Source organism: Lissotriton helveticus, chromosome 7 (genome assembly GCF_964261635.1).
Source record: "Lissotriton helveticus chromosome 7, aLisHel1.1, whole genome shotgun sequence".
NCBI classification, from domain to species: Eukaryota; Metazoa; Chordata; class Amphibia; order Caudata; family Salamandridae; genus Lissotriton; species Lissotriton helveticus.
In genome coordinates, this window is record NC_136068.1 from 1252573662 (window position 1) to 1252595884 (window position 22223).

A 22223-nucleotide genomic window follows, 5' to 3' on the forward strand; every position below is an offset into this window, starting at 1 on the left:
GTTCCATCGGGGGTTTCTATTCTGTGCTCTATCTTTGAGGTCTTCCCAGGCCGATCCGAAAAGAGCGAGGAAAAAAGAACCAGTACGTTATGAAAGCTTTCTTGTTCTGTTTGTTGAAGACCTTCATTAATCATCAGTTCTTCTAATGTTGAGGTGGACGAAGCCCTCGTGGGTATGGTGAGGTGATTGGCCTTAGGAGGAGGTCCGATCATTTTTTTAGGGTGTTAATGTGGTAGGTTTGCCTCTTTCGGGAAGAGATCTGTAATCTGTATGTCGTTTTTCCAATGGTATCAATCACTTTATACGGTCCCTTCCATTCTGCTTGAAATTTCTTTGTGGAAGAGGGCAATAATACCAGAGCCCAATTGTTCACCTCGAGCCGTCTCCATTTCTTCCCTTTATCGTAACAGACCTTTTGTCTTCTCTGGCTGGCCTCTAGGTTGGAGTAGGCTAGCTCTCTTATCTTTCCAATGTTGTTTTTAAGGGTCTGGCTGTACTCCAATAGGTTTTTTTCTTCCTCCGGCCCTTCTGCTTCCCAGGCTTCCGTAGTCATCTCGAGTAGGCTTCTGGGTTGACGTCCATATAGCATCTCAAAGGAGGAACACCCCAAGCTGCTTTGCGTTGGTCCTCTGATCACATATAAGGCTAAGGGAAGGATGAGATCCCATTCTTTTCCGTTCACCGCAAGCATTTTCTTCAGGGTGGACTTGAGGGTTCCATTATAGCGTTCCACCAGTCCGTCGGTCTGCGGGTGGTATACCGACGTCTGATCTGGCGCAGATCCAAGAGTTGGCACACCTCCCGCATTAACCGAGACATACAGGGGGTGCCTTGATCGGTTAAGATCTCCTTAGGGAATCCTACCCGGGAAAATAGCTCTAGGAATTTCTCCGCTATAACCTTGGATGTAGGGATTCTCAGTGGGAAGGCCTCTGGGAATCTAGTGGTGTAGTCTATTATGACTAGAGCATACTGATACCCCCGGCAGTTTTTAGGTAGGGGTCCTATCAGGTCCATCGCTACTCTTTCTAAAGGGGTCCCAATTATTGGAAGCGGTTGTAAAGGTACTGCGGGTGGTCTATGGGTGTTTCTCTTTTGACAGACGTCACAGGCCTGGCAATCAATCAATCAATCAATCATAGCATTTGTATAGCGCGCTACTCACCCGGGGGGGTCTCAAGGCGCTTGGGGGGGGGGGTCTGCTACTGCTCGAAGAGCCAGGTCTTGAGTTGCTTCCTGAAGGAAAGGTGGTCCTGGGTCAGTCGGAGGTGGATGGGGAGGGAGTTCCATGTCTTGGCTGCCAGGTAGGAGAAGGATATTCCTCCGGTGGTGGCTCTGCGGATGCGTGGAACGGCGGCGAGGGTGAGGCTGGTGGAACGTAGCTGGCAGGTGGGACTGTAGAAGGTCAGGCGGTTGTTGAGGTACATGGGTCCCAGGTCGTGGAGAGCCTTGTGTGCGTGGGTGAGGAGTCTGAACGTGATCCTCTTGCTGACGGGGAGCCAGTGCAGGTCTCTCAGGTGTCCGGAGATGTGGCTGTGTCGGGGGATGTCCAGGATGAGTCGTGCGGAGGCATTCTGGATGCGTTGGAGTCTTTTCTGAAGTTTGGCTGTGGTTCCCGCGTAGAGGGTGTTTCCGTAGTCCAGTCGGCTGGTGACGAGTGCCTGGGTGACGGTCTTCCTGGTCTCGGTGGGGATCCATCGGAAGATCTTACGGAGCATGCGCAGGGTGTTGAAGCATGATGAGGAGACGGCGTTGTCTGGTCATCAAGAGGGAGGAGTCCAGGATGAAGCCCAGGTTACGTGCGTGGTCCGTTGGCTTGGGGGCGGTGCCCAGGGCAGGCGGCCACCAGGAGTCGTCCCAGGCGGAGGGCGATGATCTCAGGATGAGGACTTCCGTCTTGTCTGAGTTCAGTTTCAGGCAGCTGTTCTTCATCCATTCGGCGACGTCTTTCATCCCTTAGTGTAGGTTGGTTCTGGCGGTGGCGGGGTCGTTTGTGAGGGACAGGATCAGCTGGGTGTCGTCGGCGTAGGAGATGATGTTGAGGTTGTGTTGGCGTGCGATGGCTGCGAGGGGTCTCATGTAGACATTGAAGAGGGTGGGGCTGAGTGAGGATCCTTGTGGTACGCCGCAGATGACTTCGGTGGCCTCGGATCTGAACGGGGGCAGGCGGACCCTCTGGGTTCTTCCGGTGAGGAACGAGATGATCCATTCCAGTGCCTTCTCTTGGATTTCGATGTTGTTGAGGCGCTGCACTAGGGTGCGGTGGCAGACCGTGTTGAATGCTGCGGAGAGGTCCAGGAGGATGAGGGCCGCTGTTTCCCCGTTGTCGAGCAGGGATCTGATGTCGTCTGTGGCTGCGATGAGAGCGGTCTCGGTGCTGTGGTTGGCACGGAAGCCGGACTGCGAGTGGTCGAGGGATCCGTTCGTCTCGAGGAAGGCGGCCAGCTGACTGTTGACGGTCTTCTCGATGACCTTGGCAGGAAAAGGGAGGAGCGAGATGGGACGGTAGTTCTTGAGGTCGGTGGGGTCTGCTGTTGGTTTCTTCAGGAGGGCGCTGAGCTCGGCGTGCTTACAGCTCTCTGGGAAGGTGGCGGTGTTGAAGGAGGTGTTGATGATGTCCCGGAGTTGGGGTGCGATGATGGAGTCGGCCTTGTTGAAGACGTGGTAGGGGCAGGGGTCGGTTGGTGATCCGGAGTGGATGGTGTCTTCGGTGCTGACCGGAGTCCAGGCGCAGAGGGTGGTGGTGGGGGCGTTGGCTCGGTGATAGGGTGCGTGGTCTGTGCGTCGAAGCTGTTGTGTATGTCGGCGATCTTGCTGTGGAAAAACAAGGCGAGGGAGTCGCAGAGGTCTTGCGAAGGAGTGATGTCGTTGTTTCCGGCACTGGGGTTGGAGAGCTCTTTGACGATGTTGAAGAGTTCCTTGCTGTTGTGGGCGTTGTTGTCCAGTCGTTCCTTGAACGCTGTCTTCTTCGTGGTGCGGATCAGCTGGTGGTGTTTGCGGGTGGCGTGCTTGAGGGCAGTCATGTTGTCTGTGGTCTGGTTGTTGCTCCAGGCTTTCTCGAGGGTGCGGCAGTTCTTCTTGGAGTTCTTGAGTTCATCGGTGAACCAGGAGGCTTTCTTGCTACCGGGTCTGCTGGGATGGGTCTTCAGTGGTGAGAGGTAGTCAGCGCAGATGGTGATCCACTGTGTGAGGTTGCTGGCTGCTTCGTTGGGGTCCGTTGTGCTGGCGGGAGGGTTCTGGCTGAGGCAGGTGGTGAGCTGGTCGTTGGTGATCTTGTTCCAGCTCCTGCGGGGAGCCTGTTGCGGGTGGTGGTGGGTTGTGGTTCTTCTGAAGCTGAAGTGGACGCAGTTGTGGTCCGTCCAATGAAGTCCGGTGGAGTGGCTGAAGGAGATGTGCATGCTGGAGGAGAAGACGGGGTCAATGGATTTTAATGTCCTTATATACCCCGGGCCAGTAACAATATCTCAAGACATTCTGTGTCGTCTTTTCGCTTCCAGTGTGGCCCGCCAGAAGATGGGTGTGTGCATAGACCATTATTTGCTCTCTAAATGAGGTTGGGACCAGGAGTTGGAGGGGTTCATCTGGGTTCCCTTGCCTATAGAGGAGGCCTTCCTTAATCATAAATAGTGGGAATTTGGGGTCAGGGTTGGTTTGGTTATAATGAGCCTGCTCCCAGGCATTAAATAAGGTAGCGTTGTTAGTTTGAGCAAACTTAAAGCTCCTGTCTGTTATCCAGGGTTCTGGTGAGACTAAAGCAGGGACGGAGGAGTGCTCTTTGGGGTTGGATCGCTGCAGGGTCTGGGTGACCAAGTCAAGGAATCTTGAACATCGAGAATTTCAACCTCCTAGATAATCACCAATCCGGTTTCCGTCAAGGTCACAGTACTGAATCAGCCCTCACACACATAATGGATGACATCTTAAAAATGCTGGATCACAATGAATCATGCCTATTGATACTTCTCGACCTATCCTCCGCCTTCGACACGGTTAAACACGACAATCTACTATCTATACTGGAACGAAGGATGGACCTAACCGGTCCAGTTTTACAATGGTTTACCTCCTTCCTAAGCAACAGAACCCAAAGAATCAAGCTGAAGCAATCATTCTCTCAACCTTCCTTGGTCACACTAGGAGTCCCACATGGATCAGCTTTATCACCTATCCTCTTTAATCTTCTCATGGAACCCCTTGCTAATGCACTTAGCTCTGTAAACATTTTGTATCATCTATACGCGGACAACACTCAACTTTATTTGAAAATGTGGTGAGGACTTCATCTCCCTCAACGCCATTCTTCATAATACCCAAAGTTGGCTCAATGGCAACCCCCTCATGCTTAACACCAAAAAAACTGACTTCCTCCTCATCTCCCCTCCCAATCATGCACCCAACTTAGACTCATGGCTGAAGCATCTTACTTCCTTTGATTGTGCCCCTCACATCATTGACTCCGCAAAATCCCTGGGAATCACCATCGACAAACATTTAAATATGCAGGAACAAATCTACAATACCACCAAAGGAGCCAACTTTCAGCTGAGCATCTTAAGGAAACTTAAACCCTTCCTCCTACAGTCTGATCTAAAAATGGCGGTCCAAGCACTAGTACTACCAAGACTGGACTACGGAAGCACCACTCTCTGCGGTCTTCCTAAATACAAACTAGCACCGCTCAGAGCTTCACTTAATGCGGCGGCCAGGCTGGTATCCGGAATAAAAAGAAATAACCACATCACCCCGGCCCTTAAGGCTCTGAACTGGCTACCATACGAGTCGAGGATACAACTAAAGATCGCCTGCATGACACACAAAGCCTTACATAGCAACACTCTCACCTATTTAGCACAAAAGCTAGAACGGTCGGGAGGTGGCAGACAATTGCGAAGCGCAAGCTCACTTCTCCTAAAACCTCAATCCTTCCACAAAAAGAGAACTGGATGCAGAGCTTTCTCTGGTATCGCACCGAAGATCTGGAACAACCTTCCCCCAGACTTACGCAGAATCCCTTCCTTTACCACCTTCAAAAAGGAAACGAAAATGTTTCTCATGAACAAATTGTCATCCTAAACCTATAACTCCTAGAAGCCTACCTGCCTTTGCTTGTATTCAAACAGCAATGTCTACCTCACCTATATTGTATTATATGTGATCCCCGATTGTCTGTATAACTTTTGATAATTATTTCCTGTAAAGCCCCCTGACAACCCCATAGACTCTGTCTGCACTCTGCCTCTGCTTTTAATCAAACAACAATGTCTACCTCACTTGTATTGTAATATATGCGATTCACGACTGTAAGTATAATTTGTGATAATCAGGTACTGTAAAGCGCTCTGATACCCCCGTGGGTCATGTCCGCGCTTTATAAAACTTTATAAATAAATAAATAAATAAAGGAAGTGCGGGTTATCAGTCCCTATAATTATTTCCTCGGGGAGCGTCTCTAAAACCCCTACTCTAACCACAAGGGTTCTTCCCTCCGTTAAGACTAGGGGTACATTAGCCACCGGATAACTTCTGATATCTCCATGGACACACTTTATATTAACTACGGTGTGTGGTACCACCTGATGGGACCTTACAAAGACCCCTTCAATCACTGATTGTTTACAACCCGAATCTAGAAGGGCCTTTAATCTCACCTCATTCACCCCTACACTTACATGATTAGCTCCTCCAAGTTCGGCCGAATACAAGACGGTTTTGGGCAGGTAGCCCACTTCCATGGGTTCTTCAGGACTCCTCTTCTGGGGACATAGATGAGCTATATGCCCCCAGGTGCCGCACACGAAACATTGAGGGCCCTTAAAACTGGGGATCTCGGGTTTTGAAGGGCGCGGCATATGCGGCTCTATTGGTTGTCTGGATTTCCTATCCACCCTGGGAGGGATTTTGGGATGCTTTTCCGTCTCCCAAGGGTGTAAACGAGGCTGAGCTCTGGCAAATGTGGAGGCCATTTCCATTGCTTGGGTGGTTCTTAGGTTGGTGTGTTGCCTTAACCACTTCTGGGTTCTGTAGGGCAATGCTTCCAAATATTGTTCCACATAGATCTTATCCATGATTTCCTCTTTGGAACTGAGGTTGGGAGTGAGCCATTGGTCCGCGGCCACTTTTAAGCGGAAGAACAGAGTCTTTGGATTTTTGGCACCGGTTCGGAAGTTGTCGCCATCATAAAAAAAGAAAACAAGGGACTTGCTTCAGTCTCGTGCGAGGTATCTTACAGTGTCAGGAAAAGGGAGTGAGGAGTCACACCGGTGCACAAAAATTAAGCTAAACAAATGCTTTAACGTGGTGCCAAATGTGCAAGGGAAAAGGGAGTGTCAGGGATGATCGAGTGAGGTCTCAGGGTGGTTTAAAACCCTTTCTACCCGCTCAATCTACGATACGAGAACGTACCTGGGAAAGCCACGCTTCCTGAAGCGTGGCTGGGCGAAACGCCTTGACGTTGGCCTCCTGGCTTCTCGGCTCAGCGGGTCACCTCTGTTGTCGACACGTCTCCGCTCTTCCTCTCCTCCACGTTGTCTTCTGCTCCTTCGCCTCCTCTCACGCCTTCGCTTCCTCCGGGTGAAAAACACACCGGTTTATCGTCTCTTCTGGTATTTACCTCGTCCTGTGCGTCATACCTGGGGCGGGGTCATGTTCGAGTTCGGCCCAGTTAAAGAAACAGTGTTCCCCTTCTCCTTCCTGGTCGGGCAAAAACACCGCTGGGTCGGAACGTCTCCATTTCTCGGACTGCTGTGTGGAAAGAGGGGAGATGGTACTGTTCATACGTCGTGGTGTCATATATTGGTAAGTCTTGGTTCCATCCTGCTCCCCCCTGTCACAGACTCTTTCTTGGCCTTTTCCTATGGTTCTGAAATGCTTGAAAGCTCACCACATTGAACACAAAGGACTTAAAATTTGTTTCTCTAAAAGTACATTTTCTTCTGGCTATTGCTTCTGCACAACACCTAGTTGAGCCTTTGGTTCTTCTGTGCTATCTTCATTTTTTGAGATGCTTGTATGACACAGCAGTTCTGAAACCAGACCTCTGTTTTCTACCTAAGGTCCATTCAAGTTTCGCTTTTCTTAAGAGGTTGTTTTTTTTTCTTCCCCCCTCCTACTCCTGAGAATGAGAAATTGTTACATTTATTGGATGTTAAATGTAAATGTAGACGTATTTGTAAATGTAGACGTATTTGTAAAGCGCACTGATACCCCGGCAAGCAGTGTGTCCTGGCGCTGTACTCATACCGCTAGGGAACCCATCCTGGCTTTTCCCCGTGAAATGTCCACTCCTGGGCATCCCCGGGGTGCAACCAGGCATCCCCAGCGCTGTAGGGGGCCGTTGTGGAGGCTAAGCAAGCTATTGCCCAGAGTTGCAGCGTGGGACTCATGCTCAGAGTAGGCACCGAGGCGGGAAATCAGGTCCGAGGAATTATGAGCCCAAGAACCGCCAAGATCAGCCGAGATCAGCCGAGGCGGGATTTGAACCCTGGTCCCGGCCAGACCTCTGTACCAGGGACTGCCGCTCTAAGCAGTGAGCCACACTCCTCCACTAAATGTGATTTGTCTTTTTACGTTGGCAAATCCAGTAAGTACAGACAGTCCAACAGTCTGTTTATCACTTTTGGTTTACCTGTTCATGGTAAGAGACGTTCCATAATGAGTCGCTGGATAAAAGAGACAATAGTGTTGCCTATACAAGTCAAGATTTGCAATGCCCAAGTGACATTTCAGAATGCACCTCAGCGTCAGTGCAGTATCATGGCCAGAATTCCTAGGTGTACCACTTGAAGATATTTGTAGAGCAGGGACTTGGGCATGTGATCACAGGTCAATTACACACTGCTGACTACTAATCATTTTGCAACTGACCAGTTGCAAAATTCCCTAATACTAATGGTGCGGAGTCAGGATTGCCTACGGGCGAGATATCTCAGAGTCACTAACTGGTCCTTGTTTCTCTTCTCTCTTATAAGCCTCCCTGGGAGAACCATTCAGCCTATAGAAGATCCAACATCCCCCGAACACGACCAGGAACCACAGGAACAGGAGGAGACCCGGAAAACCAACCAAGAACCCCCAAAGGCAATACTCAAGGACATTTATCCCACATTGTTAAATAAAACACACCGACTGGCTCATTACATACAGCCTCCACGTCAGTTGTCCGGCCCGCACTCCCACACAGCAATCTAACCTTAGCCAATAATAGCAGGAAATTTGGATGGGAAATCCTGAAGCAGTCACCAGGCAAGGCTGCTGCCCTTTATTCTTTCATTATTTCACCTTTATTGGCTAAGGAGGAGGCTGCCGAGACTCTCAATTCTCCTGACACCATCCCTCAACTCATGGCTATACATGTGGATCTGACCACTAGCCTGGCCAACATCTTTAATCCCCTGATACACTCCAAGGGTAAGAGGAGCCCTAAATCTGCTTGGTTTAATAATTCCTGCCGAACGGCAAAGGGCGCCCTTATCGAAGTTATAAAATCTAAAGACAGATCCCTGATAAAAACAAAGAGGGGTCTATATAGTGATAGTATACAGCTAGCCAAAAAGAACTGGGAGCTTGAAAGATGGGATGCAATCAAACAGGCACTTACCAACAGGGATATGAAGGTGTTTTGGATCCTGGTTCGTACAGATAGCTCCACAGAAAACTCACCTATTGAGCAGAACAGCGCTGCAGACGCCTGGAAACTTAATTTCCAATCGCTGTATTCTACACAGGAAACTTTAGAGCTCACTGAGGGAACTTTGTCAACTGCAGAAGGGAACCCCCTTGAAGATTATGTAGGGTTCACTCTGACTGAAGTGCTGAGCGCAATTGGGAAGCTACCCCTTGGAAAGGCTCCGGCTTAGATAAGATCCATGGGGATTTATTTCAGGAACAACCCAATATTTGGCCCCTATTTATGGGTAATATTTAACGCCATTTTAAAAGGCATGAAAATCCTGGATACTTGGCTAGGGGCTGAAATTTTTCCAGTATATAAGAAGGGCTCCCTCCTTCTGCCCACTAATTACAGGCCAACCAGACTGATTGACTTATCTCAGAAGTTGTTTTCCAGGATTGTTCTGGAGCGTCTCCAGTTCTGGGTGGACGAGCGCGAAATTCTGGGTGAGTACCAGGCTGGTTTTCGTAAAAACATCTCAACTATTGACCAAATCTTCAGACTTATTATGTTGGAAGACGGTGTCAATAGAGGGTGGGGGCCTCATTTGACTTTCGTTGATCTTAAATCAGCCTTTGATTTGGTACCTCGAGACAAACTGTGGGTGGTTTTAAAACAAATGGGCATTCCACCCTACTTGTTGTCTTTGATTAAGCGCCATCAATGATGTTTGCGGATAACACCTTGTTACTATCAAAGCCTCCCATGGGCATCCAAAGGATCCTTGACAGCTTCTCTCTATTTTGCAAAGACAGGGGGTTGGAGATCAACACATCAAAAACCAAGTACATGTTTTTTAACCCAAGCAATACATCTCGCCCAAATCCCTCCCTTATTGGCACCCAGCTAGAGAGGGTAGCTGTCTTTGATTACCTTGGTGTTACGCTGTCAGAAACATTTAGATGGGGCCCGCAGCAAGAAATGGCAGGATTACGGCAAGTACAGATGGCTGGGGGAATAGTAAAATCATTCAGGAACTCATCATGTAGACAGCCAGGACCCAGGGCAGAGATTTATAAAGTCCAAATTAGGAGTGCTATAATGTATGGGGCAGAACTCTGGGGTCATCTTCCTGCAGGTGGACTGGCTAAATCTGAGAACAAGTTTATGAGGCAGCTTTTGGGTCTACCGCTAAGTACCCCTCTCATCCCCCTACGAATGGATCTTGGGATTAGACCCATAGAGGATGAGATTGCACTGCGACCCTTGACCTTCTGGTGTAGACTATGGGCAACCCCTGAATTAACAGCCTGTCAGTCTGAACTCAAGGCGATTCTGGGACTCCTAGGGGTGGGAAAACTATCCTGGTTTGTACACATAAAAGACCTGTGGTCCAGATTAGGTCGGCCAAACCTATGGACCCACCCTGAGGAAGTGTCCCCGACAACATTGCGCCTGAAACTAGTTAAAGCTTACAGACTGCTTAGAGTGACTAAAACTCAGGGGAGCATAAAAATAGGCCGCATAACTTCTGATTTACTCAATTTTAAAGACCAGTATCTATTTGAGTCTTTCCTTGATGTTGTTCATCCATCCATGGCGAGGAAACTATATATATATACAGTTCAGATTGGGTTCCCTGCCGGTTCATGCATTTACAAGCAAATGGTCAAAAGCTTCTCCCATTGGATGTCCTGCTTCTAATAGTCAGGAAGAGACAGCCATTCATGTTTTCTTCTTTTGTCCTGGGTATAATGCAGCCAGGAGGTATTGGTTCTTGCCACTATGGAGAACTTTATGGTGTAGGCAGTGTCTGGAGGCCTTTAGAGTTTTGAAAACTGAGACCCATCCTCCGATTGTCTTTGCTGTGTCCCGTTTCCTCAATTCTATGTGGCATAGGCGCCATAGGTTTTTTAATTCCCCTCGCATATGTTAAATGTCCTCTTTGTATTTTCTACTGTTTTAACACTATCAATTCATAAAATCATTGCCTTCTTAAATTTTAACTTCTTTTTAACTGTTATGAAATGTGATTAACTCATTTGTATTCTGGTCATACTTTGTAAAGTTTACTGATGTTTTATTGCCCAAATCCAAGTGATGCATGTATTTTATTCTCTGCTTTTATGGTCTATAATGACCAAAATAAAGCTTGGTTTATATTTTAATTATAAATTAAAGGTGGTGAATATGATGCACTTTTTATTGATACAGATTTTTCCATTACAAAACATAGTGTGGCGTTAATGCATTAATTAGTTAGGAAACTATATACGTTTACATATATATGGTTTTTAAATGGCTTGACTATTTGTATTAAATGTCAAAGGACATATAGGCTTGTATATACCTCAAAGGTGATGACTAGATCAAGGAGGGGGAACAAGAAGTAATGGACCGACGATTTACTGTTAATCTTCATTACTCTTAATCCTACTCTGTCTCATCCCAGTCATCATAAACCCACCCACCTTTCCCTGGATCAGGCCTTTAATGAGGCTTGGTGTTACAGGAAGTGTTGCAGGGATGCTTGTCTATTACAGTTCCCATCTGAGGGTGTGGGAGTTTAGTCATAAGTGAGTTTAGTTATGGCTTTTCCTGTTTTTGTTTTCTATCCTGAAGCGGGGTGAAACCTCAAAGGTGATGACTGGGAGGAGGACTAGTAGAATTAAGAGTAATGAAGATTACCAGTAAGTAATAGTAAATGCATGCGCACATCAGGAATATAGCTGCTGTTTTTTTTGATAATCCATTTTATAATTTTTTTTACAACAGACAAATTCATTGGTTGCAGTTCAATATTCATCAGGAAAGCATGACAGTACATACAGTTGACAGAGAAAAGGGCGATCCATCAGGGTATACCATGGCAGTCCATACGGTAGGCAGAGGTGCATATATGAGAAAAGAAAAGACAGGAGGCACATCAGGGTGGAAGCATATAGAACCATTTACCCCACACTTCACTGAATAAATCAGGGCACCCCCATGCTTCCAATAGGGCCTCCTCCTGGGTTCCACACCAGTCCACTCCTCTCCTCCAACCTTTTACAGTAGGCACCTTAACCTGGGACCTGTGCGCCGCTATTTCCCTCTTGGCCACCGCCAAGTCTGTCCCCAACAGGCGCTTGTCCGCCCTGGAGCCATCCAGGCCATCAAACACCCCCAGCAGCAAACGTAGCGGATCATTTGGAACTTCCCCTCCCAGGGCCTGCGTGAGCTCACGCTCCCCCCCCCTCCCCTCAAAACGGCGCACCATACCATGTGATAAAAATCGGCTGTTGCGGAGGCACACCGTGCACATGCTGGAGAAGGTTTCAACCGGGCCTGAAATAGACGAGCCCGGGTGAGATAAGCTGCGTGCAGGTAATAAAGTTGGACTAGGCGCAGCTTGGAGGATGTGGTCAGGGTCTTGGGCGCCATAAGAGCATCTCTCCAGTCTGCCTCCTCTCGGGGGCCCAGCCAGCCCTCCCAGCGAGCCCGGAGCCGATCTAGGGAAGTGGGACCATTGTTCACCAGGGACTGGTAAATACGGGACACTCCCCCCACCTCCCCAGATTTCACATCATCACCTGAGCTTCCAGCGGACTGAACTTCGGAAGGGAGACAGGTGGTGAGACGTGTGTATGGAGGGCGTGTCTGAGTTGTAGGTACTGATAGAGTTGAGAGTGTGGAAGGGCATGGCGCTGTTGCAGGTCCGCGAAGGAGTGAATGTGGTCCCTCACCCAGACATCCCCGAGTACTGATATTCCAATGAGATCCCACCGGCGAAACCCCGGCAGAGATGAGACCTCGTGCATCCAGGACCCGTGCCATAGTGGCGTCTGCCGAGTGAGTCTCCGATCCCATCGCACGTGGCGAAGAGCCGCACGCCAGGCCAGAAACAAAGTCCTGGTGACCGAGGGCAGGGCCTGTGGAACTGGGCTACCATATAAAAATGCCTGGATCCGAGGGAAGTCCGACGTGCTGAGTTCCACGCGGTATGCCGGGTCAGACCAGCCGCCCGCATACCGATCGTGGATGACAATGAGCTTCGTGGCCAGGTAGTAGAGGTGGAGATTGGTTACCCCCATACCTCCATCAAAGGGGGGAATACGCCAAAGCACCAGAGATAAACGTGGTGTTGCCCCTCCCCAGAGAAACCGGGTGAGGACACCATCAAGCTCGTGGAACCAACTACCCAGGAGGTGGATAGTAGTGTTTTGCAGTATGTAAAGGAAACTGGGAAGGAACATCATTTTGAAAAGGGCACTCCTGCCCAGGGGATTAAGGGGAAGAGTTTGCCACCTCTTGAGATCCGCCCTCATCCGGACGAACAGAGGCGTAATATTCGAAGCCCATTCGAGTTCCGGCAGAAGAGCTATCCAAATGCCAAGGTATTTGACAGAGTATCTCCTGAGGGGGATAACCGACTGCCAGTCATAGCAGTCTCTGGAGGGATGCAGGGGGACCAAAGTTGACTTCGCCGGGTTGAGACGGAGTCCGGAGACCCCCTCAAAAGCGACAAGAGTCACCAGGCACCTGGAGCCAGAGCTATCCGGGTCTGCCAAATAAAGCAGGGCATCATCGGCATATAGGGCGATCTTATCCACCTGGCTCGAATCCCAGGCCCATCCACAAATAAGCGGGTCTTGTCGGATGAGGGCCGCCAGGGGTTCCATCGCCAGCGCAAATAAGAGGGGCGAGAGCGGACACCCCTGACGCAACCCCCGACGGATTGGGAATGCCTCAGAAAGCTCCCCATTAATGAGTACTCGGGCTCTGGGATTAGTGTATAAAACTCCGATCAGATGGCGGAACGAGGGACTGAAATCCGACCTGTCCAGCACATCTTGCAGGTAATCCCAATTCACAGTATCAAACGCCTTCTCGAAGTCTAAGAAGAGCAGTGCCAAGTATTGGGTTAAGCACTCCCGGTGGGCCAGAGCCAGGTGGAGCGGGCGAATGCAGTGGCGAGTACCCCTGGCAGGCATGAACCCGCATTGGTTGGGGTGAACAAGGTCCTGCAGGAGGGGTCAAAGTCTCTGAGCCAAGACGGTGGCGAAGATCTTGACCTCCGTATTGATCAGTGAGATTGGACGGTAGTCCGCACAGTTCAAGGAGGGCGGCTGCCTCATCGGAATAACCACTATCATGGCGACATCCGACTCGGGCGGGATGACCCCGTCTCCGCCACATGGCGGAAAAGAGCAACCAAATGGGCGGCTAAAATCTCCCGAAAGGTCGCATAGTACTCCTGAGGGTATCCATTGGGACCAGGCATCTTCCCGGGGTGTAGGAGCGAAACAGCGTCTTGGATTTCCTCCAGGGTGAGGGGGCGGTCCAAGGCTTCTGCAGCTTCTTGAGAGAGACACGGCAGTCGGGCACCAGTCCCGTCCAACAAGGCAGCCAGCGAAGGGCCTGGAGAACGAGCGGTGTAGAGGGACGCGTAATAAGCAGCAAAGGTTTGTGCCATGGCCAAGGACGTCACTTGGAGGTCCCCGGTGTCCGAACCCATCTCCGGAATAATACGGTTAACTTTGGAATAGGACACAAGGTTGTGGAGGAGCTTGCCATTCTTGTCACCCCACCCATAAATACGGGCCACCGACGAATGCCAAAGCATCTTAGCAGATTCCAACGAGATCCGACGGATCTCTTTGCGTACCACGACAAGTTGCCGGGAGGCATCCCTCGCGTCATTAATGAGTTGAGCTGCTTCAAGCTGCGCAGCCTGGGATTCCAGCTGGACAAGTTGGACCGTCTGCTCCAATCGTTTCGTATGGACCAGTCCCCTGGCCACCCCCCGAATAACGGCCTTGCTCGTTTCCCACAGCGTCCCCGGCGAGGGAACCGAGCCCGTATTGATGGGAAAAAACTACGCAACTCCTGACCAAGTGACTCCACCATCGCAGAGTCCTGCAAGAACCAGGCATTTAGCCGCCAAGTCGTTCTCGGGCCCGTCGGAGGGAATCCGAGACAAAGAGAGACGGGAGAGTGGTCCGAGATCCTCCTAGGCAGTATCGCGGCCCAGAAACTAGCTGGCATTCTGTGGCCAGCATCAGAAGAAGGTCGATTTGGGAGTGAGTAAGATGGGCTGCTGACTTGTGGGTGTATTGTTCCCCACGGGGGTTCCAAACCCGCCACACGTCACAAAGACCAAGGGCTGATGACCAGCTAGAGAGGATCTTCGCAGAGGCACCACGGGCTGCTGATGGGGTCCCCGTCACATCCCTTAGGGGCTGTATAACGGCGTTAAAGTCCCCTCCCACCACCATAAGACCCTGCGGGAGAGAGGAGATCACTTATGTAAGGTGACGAAGTGTTGGAGGCAGAAGTGGGGGGGAATGTAAAGACAGAGGAGGCTCAAGAGGCGCCCCTCAATGGTACCCGTAACAGCCACGTAGCGGCCTTGTGCATCAGATTCAGCTGTAGTTAGGGTAAAGGGTAGCCCTTTCCTAATTAAAATAGCCACCCCCCGGGAGCCCCGTGTAAACCCAGAGTGCCAGAACTTGTCAAAGCCATAGCGAGCGAGGAAGTTGCATTGTGCACCCAGGAGGTGCGTCTCTTGGAGAAAGAGAATGTCAGGCGCGTGGTGGTGAGCAGCGCGGAGGACAGCCGTGCGCTTAATTCGGTCCAAGAGGCCATTGACATTCCAGGAAAGGATGTGGATAGGTCTAGTGAGAGTGTAGGTCATCTAAGGGAATGGACTGTGGAGAGGCGGATAACTACCTGGGACCCTACCCACCCCGAGGGAAACGCCCACCCGAACCAGAGCTCAGAAACGGGGCCATGGAAAGTGGCGAGCTGCACATCAACTTTGGAAACCAAGCAAGGAGGGAACTCAACTAACTACAGAAGCCCCCGATGGCGGCCCGTAGGCGGCCAAAAATAACAAAGTGAGAGAAGATGTAATCTGTGTGTCAACTGTGAATCAGTCAAAGATGCATAGGTACCAAGAAGAAATGCAACCAGCGGCCCGTAGGCGGCTAAACAAAACAAACTGTCGAGGAACAACGGTCCCCCGCCCACCCCCAACTCCCGCCAACCTACACTTCTGAAGTGGAAGCATCTGTCGCCCAAAACCCTAACTACACCACAGAAAGGTGATTCGCTATTCTAAAACGGTTAGCAAACAATCAGTCAGGAGCATAGCTGAATCGGACCCCCCTCCATGTATACGGATGCATGCCCACAATAGATAAACATGGAGCAGATAACCAAAAGTCACAAAAAGGTTCGAATCTAGGCTGGCAGTGAGAAGGCAAACCATGGCCGGTTCTTCCAACGGAGCCAAGGGAGAGCCCCCTTCACGGGGCCAGAGCTAGGTTTCGCCAGTACAGGTTTGGAAGGGTGGAGTACAGGCACACAGCTTGGAACACTGATCACACCCCCTCCTCCCCACCAGAGCCCCGGATCACGGGACTTCCAGATAGATCCGAGTCCCACATGGTCCTCCGCCGGGTAACGTCTGATTGCGGAGCACTACCTATGTTGATAAGGGAGGATCCCAGAGTGGGGGAGGGGGCCCTCTGGCTTAAGGTCTGAATTGGGGAGTGCCGGGATTGTTCCCCTGGCGACCGAGAGCTCCCCCCAGGCGATTGCCCCGCTGTCTGGATCCAGTGCGGCGCCGCTGCGCCTTGGGCATCTCCCGGCCGGGCCGGGCCATCGTATTCGGGGTAGGGGGGAGACCGCACCAGGTAGGAGGGGCCGCTTCTCCATAAGCCAGGTCCAAGCCGCCTGTGGAGTATAAAAAAAGGTTTTATCCTGAAAAAACACCTTAAGGCAGACTGGGAAGAGGAGCCCCTATCTGAGACCCATAGCCCTGAGTTTCTGCTTGACCTCGTCGTAAGACTGGCGTTGTGACTGCACCTCTCTAGAGTAATCCGGGAAGACCATGATTTTAGAATTTTGGAAGTGCACTGGACCTTGCACCCTGGTGGCCTCCAGAATCGTATCCCTGTCCCGGAAGTTGAAGAGTCGAAGAATAATGGGGCGAGCGGGAGCTCCAGGAGGGGACTGAGGAGCAAGGGAGCGGTGGGCTCGCTCCACGGCGAACCAGGGGGAGAGCTTCTCTTTGGGAACCCAGGACCGGAACCATGCCTCTCCACCCCCTCCGGAAAACCTAGGAGGCGCAGGTTGTTTCTCCGGGCCCTATTTTCTGCGTCCTCTGCCCTGCAATGTAACTCCGCTGTTTGTGCCTGCAGACGGGCCACCTGGGATTTAACAGTGCCCGTGTCATCCTCCACCGTGGAAAGACAGGATTCCGCCTCTGTAATACGGGCCGTGTCGTTACGGAGGTCTTGCTGGATCAGTGCCACATCAACTCTCACTTCGCCAATCTTGTTTTCCACCGAGGCCTGTGATGCACTAATCGCCTGCAAGATAGTGGGGAGGTCACCTCCGGCCGCCCCAGGCGCAGCCGTAGACCCAACCGCTGGGTCGCGATCTGGCTTGGTGAATTGGTCCATTGTCGTTTGGGTTAAGGGGGCAGCGGCCTGAGCGGTGCGGTTCTTGCCCATGGCTCCAAAGAGGCAGGTGGAGGTGTTCGATTGGGAGGGGAGGGGGTGGTACGCAGCAGCGCCTATGCCGTGGCCCCGCCACCCGGTTTGGCGGCCGATCCCCCTTCCACCCCCCCACGATGGAGGGAGGCGTCCGTTCAGCGGGGTAACACTCCCCGTCAAGACCGTGGTGGCCCTCGAGGCGATCTCAATGGGCCCAAGACCCCAGGGCCCCTCCACAGGCCCCAACCACAAGATCCAGGGCCTCCAGGCAGGAAGACGGGGGCAGGCACACTCATGCGCTACCCGACACAGCAGCCGATCTGCCCCTCGCCAAGTCTCAGCCCCCCACTGAGCCCGCAGTCAATGGGGGGAAAGAGGGGGACCCTCCAGTTTGCAGGTCCAGGCAGGCCAGGGGACCCGACGGATCTCTAGAGCCGGGCACTCTCCCTCTCTGGTATCGGGTGGGTAAAAAAGGGGGGGTGGCCCACCTCACTGCATGGCCTGCCGTCCTCAGCTACACGCCTCTAGTGTGTGAGAGATCCGAATGACACTGGTGGTCTCCCCATCGCCGCTGCGAGCCCCCAGCGCTTCCAACACCTTGCACCCCGAAATGGCGCGGGGCGCAACAGCCACAGCTGGTCAGATGAGGGGGATGCATACGGAGGTCCGGCGGGCCCCACACAGGCAGCAGGACAAGTTTGGGCTGCAAGATCGGCCAGATCGGCCCACCCGCAGCGCTTAGATCCGCTGCCCCCCTGTCAGGCCCCTAACTCAAATCCTAGCTTTGACGCGCCCGGGGAGGTGCAGAACTAGTGAAGAACAACCAAAGAAGAATTCCTGGACTGCATTAGTTTGACATCGACGTTCCAAGATGGCCGCCGATGTTGAACATCAGGCTGCGGTCTAGTCTTTCTGCTCGCAGATACTCAATGGTCCAGTTGAAGCGCGAGCGCTGTGAGAAGTGCGCACTTCACCTGAGATTTTGCCCGAACAAGCAGCAATTCCGACTTCTCGAGTATATTCAGCCAGGAGATATCATAGTTTAGTTCTGAAGAGTGTGTAGTAGTATAGAATTAGGTATTTCGAGAGAACGAACCTTAGAGGTAGCGGAAATATTTCCAAGAAATTCTTCAAGAAAATACTTACCGGAGAAAAAGCAGACTACGCCACTGCCTCTGCAATAGAACGTGGTGGATGATCGCGAGAACCTAGAAGAACACAACAGCATAAGAAGCAATGAGCTAAGTGACTTAGAATATTGAGCATTGTATCGATAAGACATTGGAATGTATAAAACGATAATACTTACCAGCGAGGTTGAGTAATTGGTTTCCTCGAAGTTCAGTCATAGCATACGATTATCTAAGGAGCAAGAAAAGAGGAATTAGAAATTAAAAACATTATTTGAGAAGATAGAGAAATAACGACAAATAGAAGAGAAGATAAACAAGCTGTTTCAGAGAGTAAGTGTAGTAAACTTAGAGTTAAATAGATAATAATAATAAGATTGGGAGAAGATTAATGTAGTTGTGTATTTCCAGAAGAAGGAGCATTTAATTTTCAAAACACAAATAAGAATCCTCAGGATGAAGGAAAGGATGAACAGAAAAGAAAATATCTAATTAGTGAAGTAAGTGAACATTAAATAGAGAAACATATATAAATGGTAGAGACAAGAACACAAGAAATAATAGATATCTTATGGTTACAGGTACAACTAATTAGGCAAGAAGTTAACTAGAAATAAAAGACAGAAGCAGAAGAGAGGCACAGTTCTTGAGAGTTCCGGGTAGATGGTCATAGTTTACAAGATAGTATAACTAAGAAAGATAAGAGAAGGAATAGAGTAGATTACAAGTGTATTCTTTCCATAGGTTCAAAAAACGACCAATGAAAGTCGAAGACTATTAAGAACCAGAGGAGCAGCTCAGGACCAGTCTCTTCTTGTTTGTTATTTTATCCAATTCCCCCTTCCCCAAAGGAATGGTTTAGAGGCTCAGCACAACTTGACCTCCGGAACATTCCTGAGAGGGTTTTGGGACTTAGCATCCATGTTCCTGTGCAAGCCATTGTAGGAGACCTTAAGATAATTGGTAAGAAGTAAGTCCTGACAGAGTGAAGTGCCCACGTTGCACTCAGCACCCGAACAGAGATGGCGGAGGGAATAAACTTACAGACGTTAGGGGCAGTACTAGATACAATACAAAAAGAACTGGTAGCAGTCAGGGAAGAAAACCAGAATCTTAGGCAAGAAGTAATAAATTCAAGAAAAGAAACCGCAGAATTAGCACAGCGACTTAGGCAACCATTTGGCTCAGGATGAGATTCCTTAGATTCTACATTGGAAGATACAAATAAAATTACCACACAACTAATTCACTCCTTGTCCCCAGTGATTCCCTTAGCTCCCCCAGAGTGCTTCAGTGGAGATGCGCAGAAGGCGCAAATATTCATTACACAATGTTCATTACATTTCATGTGCCGCCCTTGAATTTTCCCTGATGCGCAATCCAGAGTGGCTTTTGTATTGTCGTATTTGAGTGGAAATGCAGCGTTGTGGTCAATGCCCCTGGTTGCTAGAGATGATCCTTTGTTGCAAAATTATGAAGAGTTTAAACAAGAATTTCTTTGGATATTTGATAGAAGAAGAATCTCTCAAGCAGTGGATAATGAACTACTCAACTTGCGCCAGGGAAACCGAGATTTAGTGGGTTACTTGGCGCAGTTTAACAAGTTTGTGGTAGAAACGGACTGGCCCGAGAGCAAGAGAGCAGCAGTGTTTTATCGCGGTTTAAGAGATGAGCTTAAGGATGTGTTAGCTCAAATACCGAATAGACCAACGGAGATTTCAGCAGTAGTGGACTTAGTTTTGGAGATCGATTTTCGTCAAGGAGAAAGAAAAGGAGAAAAGAGAAAAGATTTCCGATCTGTGGTTCCAAGATTCGATCGAGTTCGAACCGACAGTAACAGAAATACCGATGGACCACAAGGGGCGGAATCTATGCAAATTGAAACCGTGAGAGGTGCTTTGTCAAAAGAAGAAAAAGAGAAGAGAAGGGCGAGCAATTTGTGCATGTACTGTGGCTCTGGAGGGCATTTTGTTAGAAATTGTCAGAAGAAACCGAAAACCATTTTCAAGCCGAAGGAAAACTAGATGCACCACCTGTTGAACAGGTGGGTACTAATCAAAAGGCAACTCCAGGGGAATACCAGGTGGCTAACACCTTATAATCATCGGCCCCTCATCTTATTCTGTCTATGGTAATTAAGTTCAGGCACGTCACCTTGACAGAAGTTTCTGTGATGATAGACTCAGGGGCCACAGGAAACTTATGTGACTTGAAATTTGCAGATAAGATGGGAATACAAGCGATAAAGAAAACTAAAAGTGAACCAGTTCGAGCCGTAGATGGGATAAATCTCTCTTCCGGACCCATCGTGAGTCATACGGAATTAATACAGCTCATCTCTAACGATGGGCACGAGGAAAAGATTCAATTCAATTTAATAGATGCCCCCCAATTCCAGCTGATACTGGGGCTTCCCTGGCTTACCGAACACAATCCAACATTAATTGGAGCGCTAGAACAATTATGATGGATTCCGATTATTGTCAAGAGAATTGTTTTGGAGATAAGGAAAAGATTTGAGAACATAATCCCGCGCATTCTTTGTATTCGGCAGAAGCTTCGGTGTGCGTCATTAATGCACAAGAAATACCCGATGAGTAGAAGTCATTTGAAGATGTGTTCAATGAGAAAGAAGCTGAGCAACTTCCCCCTCATCGTGTGTACAACTGTAAGATTGACATAGAACCAGGTTCAAATTTACCGTGCAGTCGAGTGTACGCGTTAACAAAAAAAGTGCACCATCATCTAAAGGAGTATCTGGATAAATACTTAGCCAATGGTTTCATTAGGCCTTCGCAATCCCTCTCCTCTATTTTTTGTACCCAAGAAGGAAGGGGACTTGAGAACTTGCATAGACTACCGAGCCATCAACAAAATCACCAAAAAGAATCGATACCCCTTACCTCTCATATCAGTCCTTCTGGATCAAGTGAAAGGGGCGCAAATTTACTCCAAGTTGGATTTAAGGGGGGCCTACCATCTGGTACGGATGCGCGAAGGTGACGAGCGGAAAACAGCATTCAGAACGAGGTTTGGGTTATATGAGTACCAAGTCATGCCTTATGGTCTATGTAACGCCCCCGCTGCTTCCCAGCACTTCATCAATGATGTTTTGAAGGATTTTATTGACTAATGTGCAATTGTGTACATTGATGACATCCTAATCTATTCTTCAGATCAGAGTAAACATCAAGAGCAAGTCAGAGGAATCCTACAGAAACTAAGAGAAAATTGACTGTTTGTGAAATTAGAAAAATGTGCCTTCAACGTTACTCAAGTGGAGTTCTTAGGATTTGTCCTCTCTCCAACTGGTATACTTATGGATGAACGGAAAATTGAAGCAGTGGTAAATTGGAAGTCCCCTACTAGTGTGAAGGAGGTTCAAAGTTTCATAGGATTCGCAAACTTTTATCGAAGATTCATTAGTGAGTTCTCACGGAAAATCCTTCTTCTCACACGACTGCTAAAGAAAGGAATTCATTTCGAATGGTCAGAGTAGTCTGAAGAGGCCTTTAAGTCTTTAAAAAAAGACTTCACCACAGCACCAATCCTCCAACATGCTGATCCTTCGGAACCATTTTATGTGGAGACTGATGCCTCGGATCAGGCTGTCGGGGGAGTTTTATCCCAACGGAATAAGATGACCGGCCAACTACATCCTGTGGTTTATCGATCAAGGAAATTGAATCCAGCTGAAATTAATTACACAATTACGGAGAAAGAATTGTTGGCAATTAAAGACGCATTCAAAGAGTGGCGACATCATCTTATGGGAGCCCAGCACCAAGTAACGGTGTTCACTGATCATCGTAATCTAAAGTTCCTAAAAACAGCCAGGACACTCACACCGAGACAGCTGAGGGGGTCTTTGTACTTTGCGGACTACGATTTCGTAATCACCTATCGACACAAAAATGGAAAAGCTGATGCGTTATCCAGAATTGACACACAAAACAAAAAGATCAGCAGGGGAGAGCAAACAATAATTCCTGGTGCAAGAAT

The 22223-nt window shown here is 49.4% G+C and overlaps 1 long non-coding RNA gene across 1 annotated transcript in view; it reads right to left on the minus strand.

Annotated features, from left to right (window-relative positions):
- Window positions 1–22223, minus strand: part of LOC144767318 (uncharacterized) — a 60821-nt gene that overhangs the window by 36352 nt on the left and 2246 nt on the right. Inside the window, exons 2-3 of the long non-coding RNA XR_013598145.1 lie at window positions 18401–18453; window positions 18238–18299 (exon numbers count right to left, since the gene is read on the minus strand). This is a non-coding gene — a long non-coding RNA (uncharacterized LOC144767318). The remainder of the gene's footprint in view (window positions 1–18237; window positions 18300–18400; window positions 18454–22223) is intronic.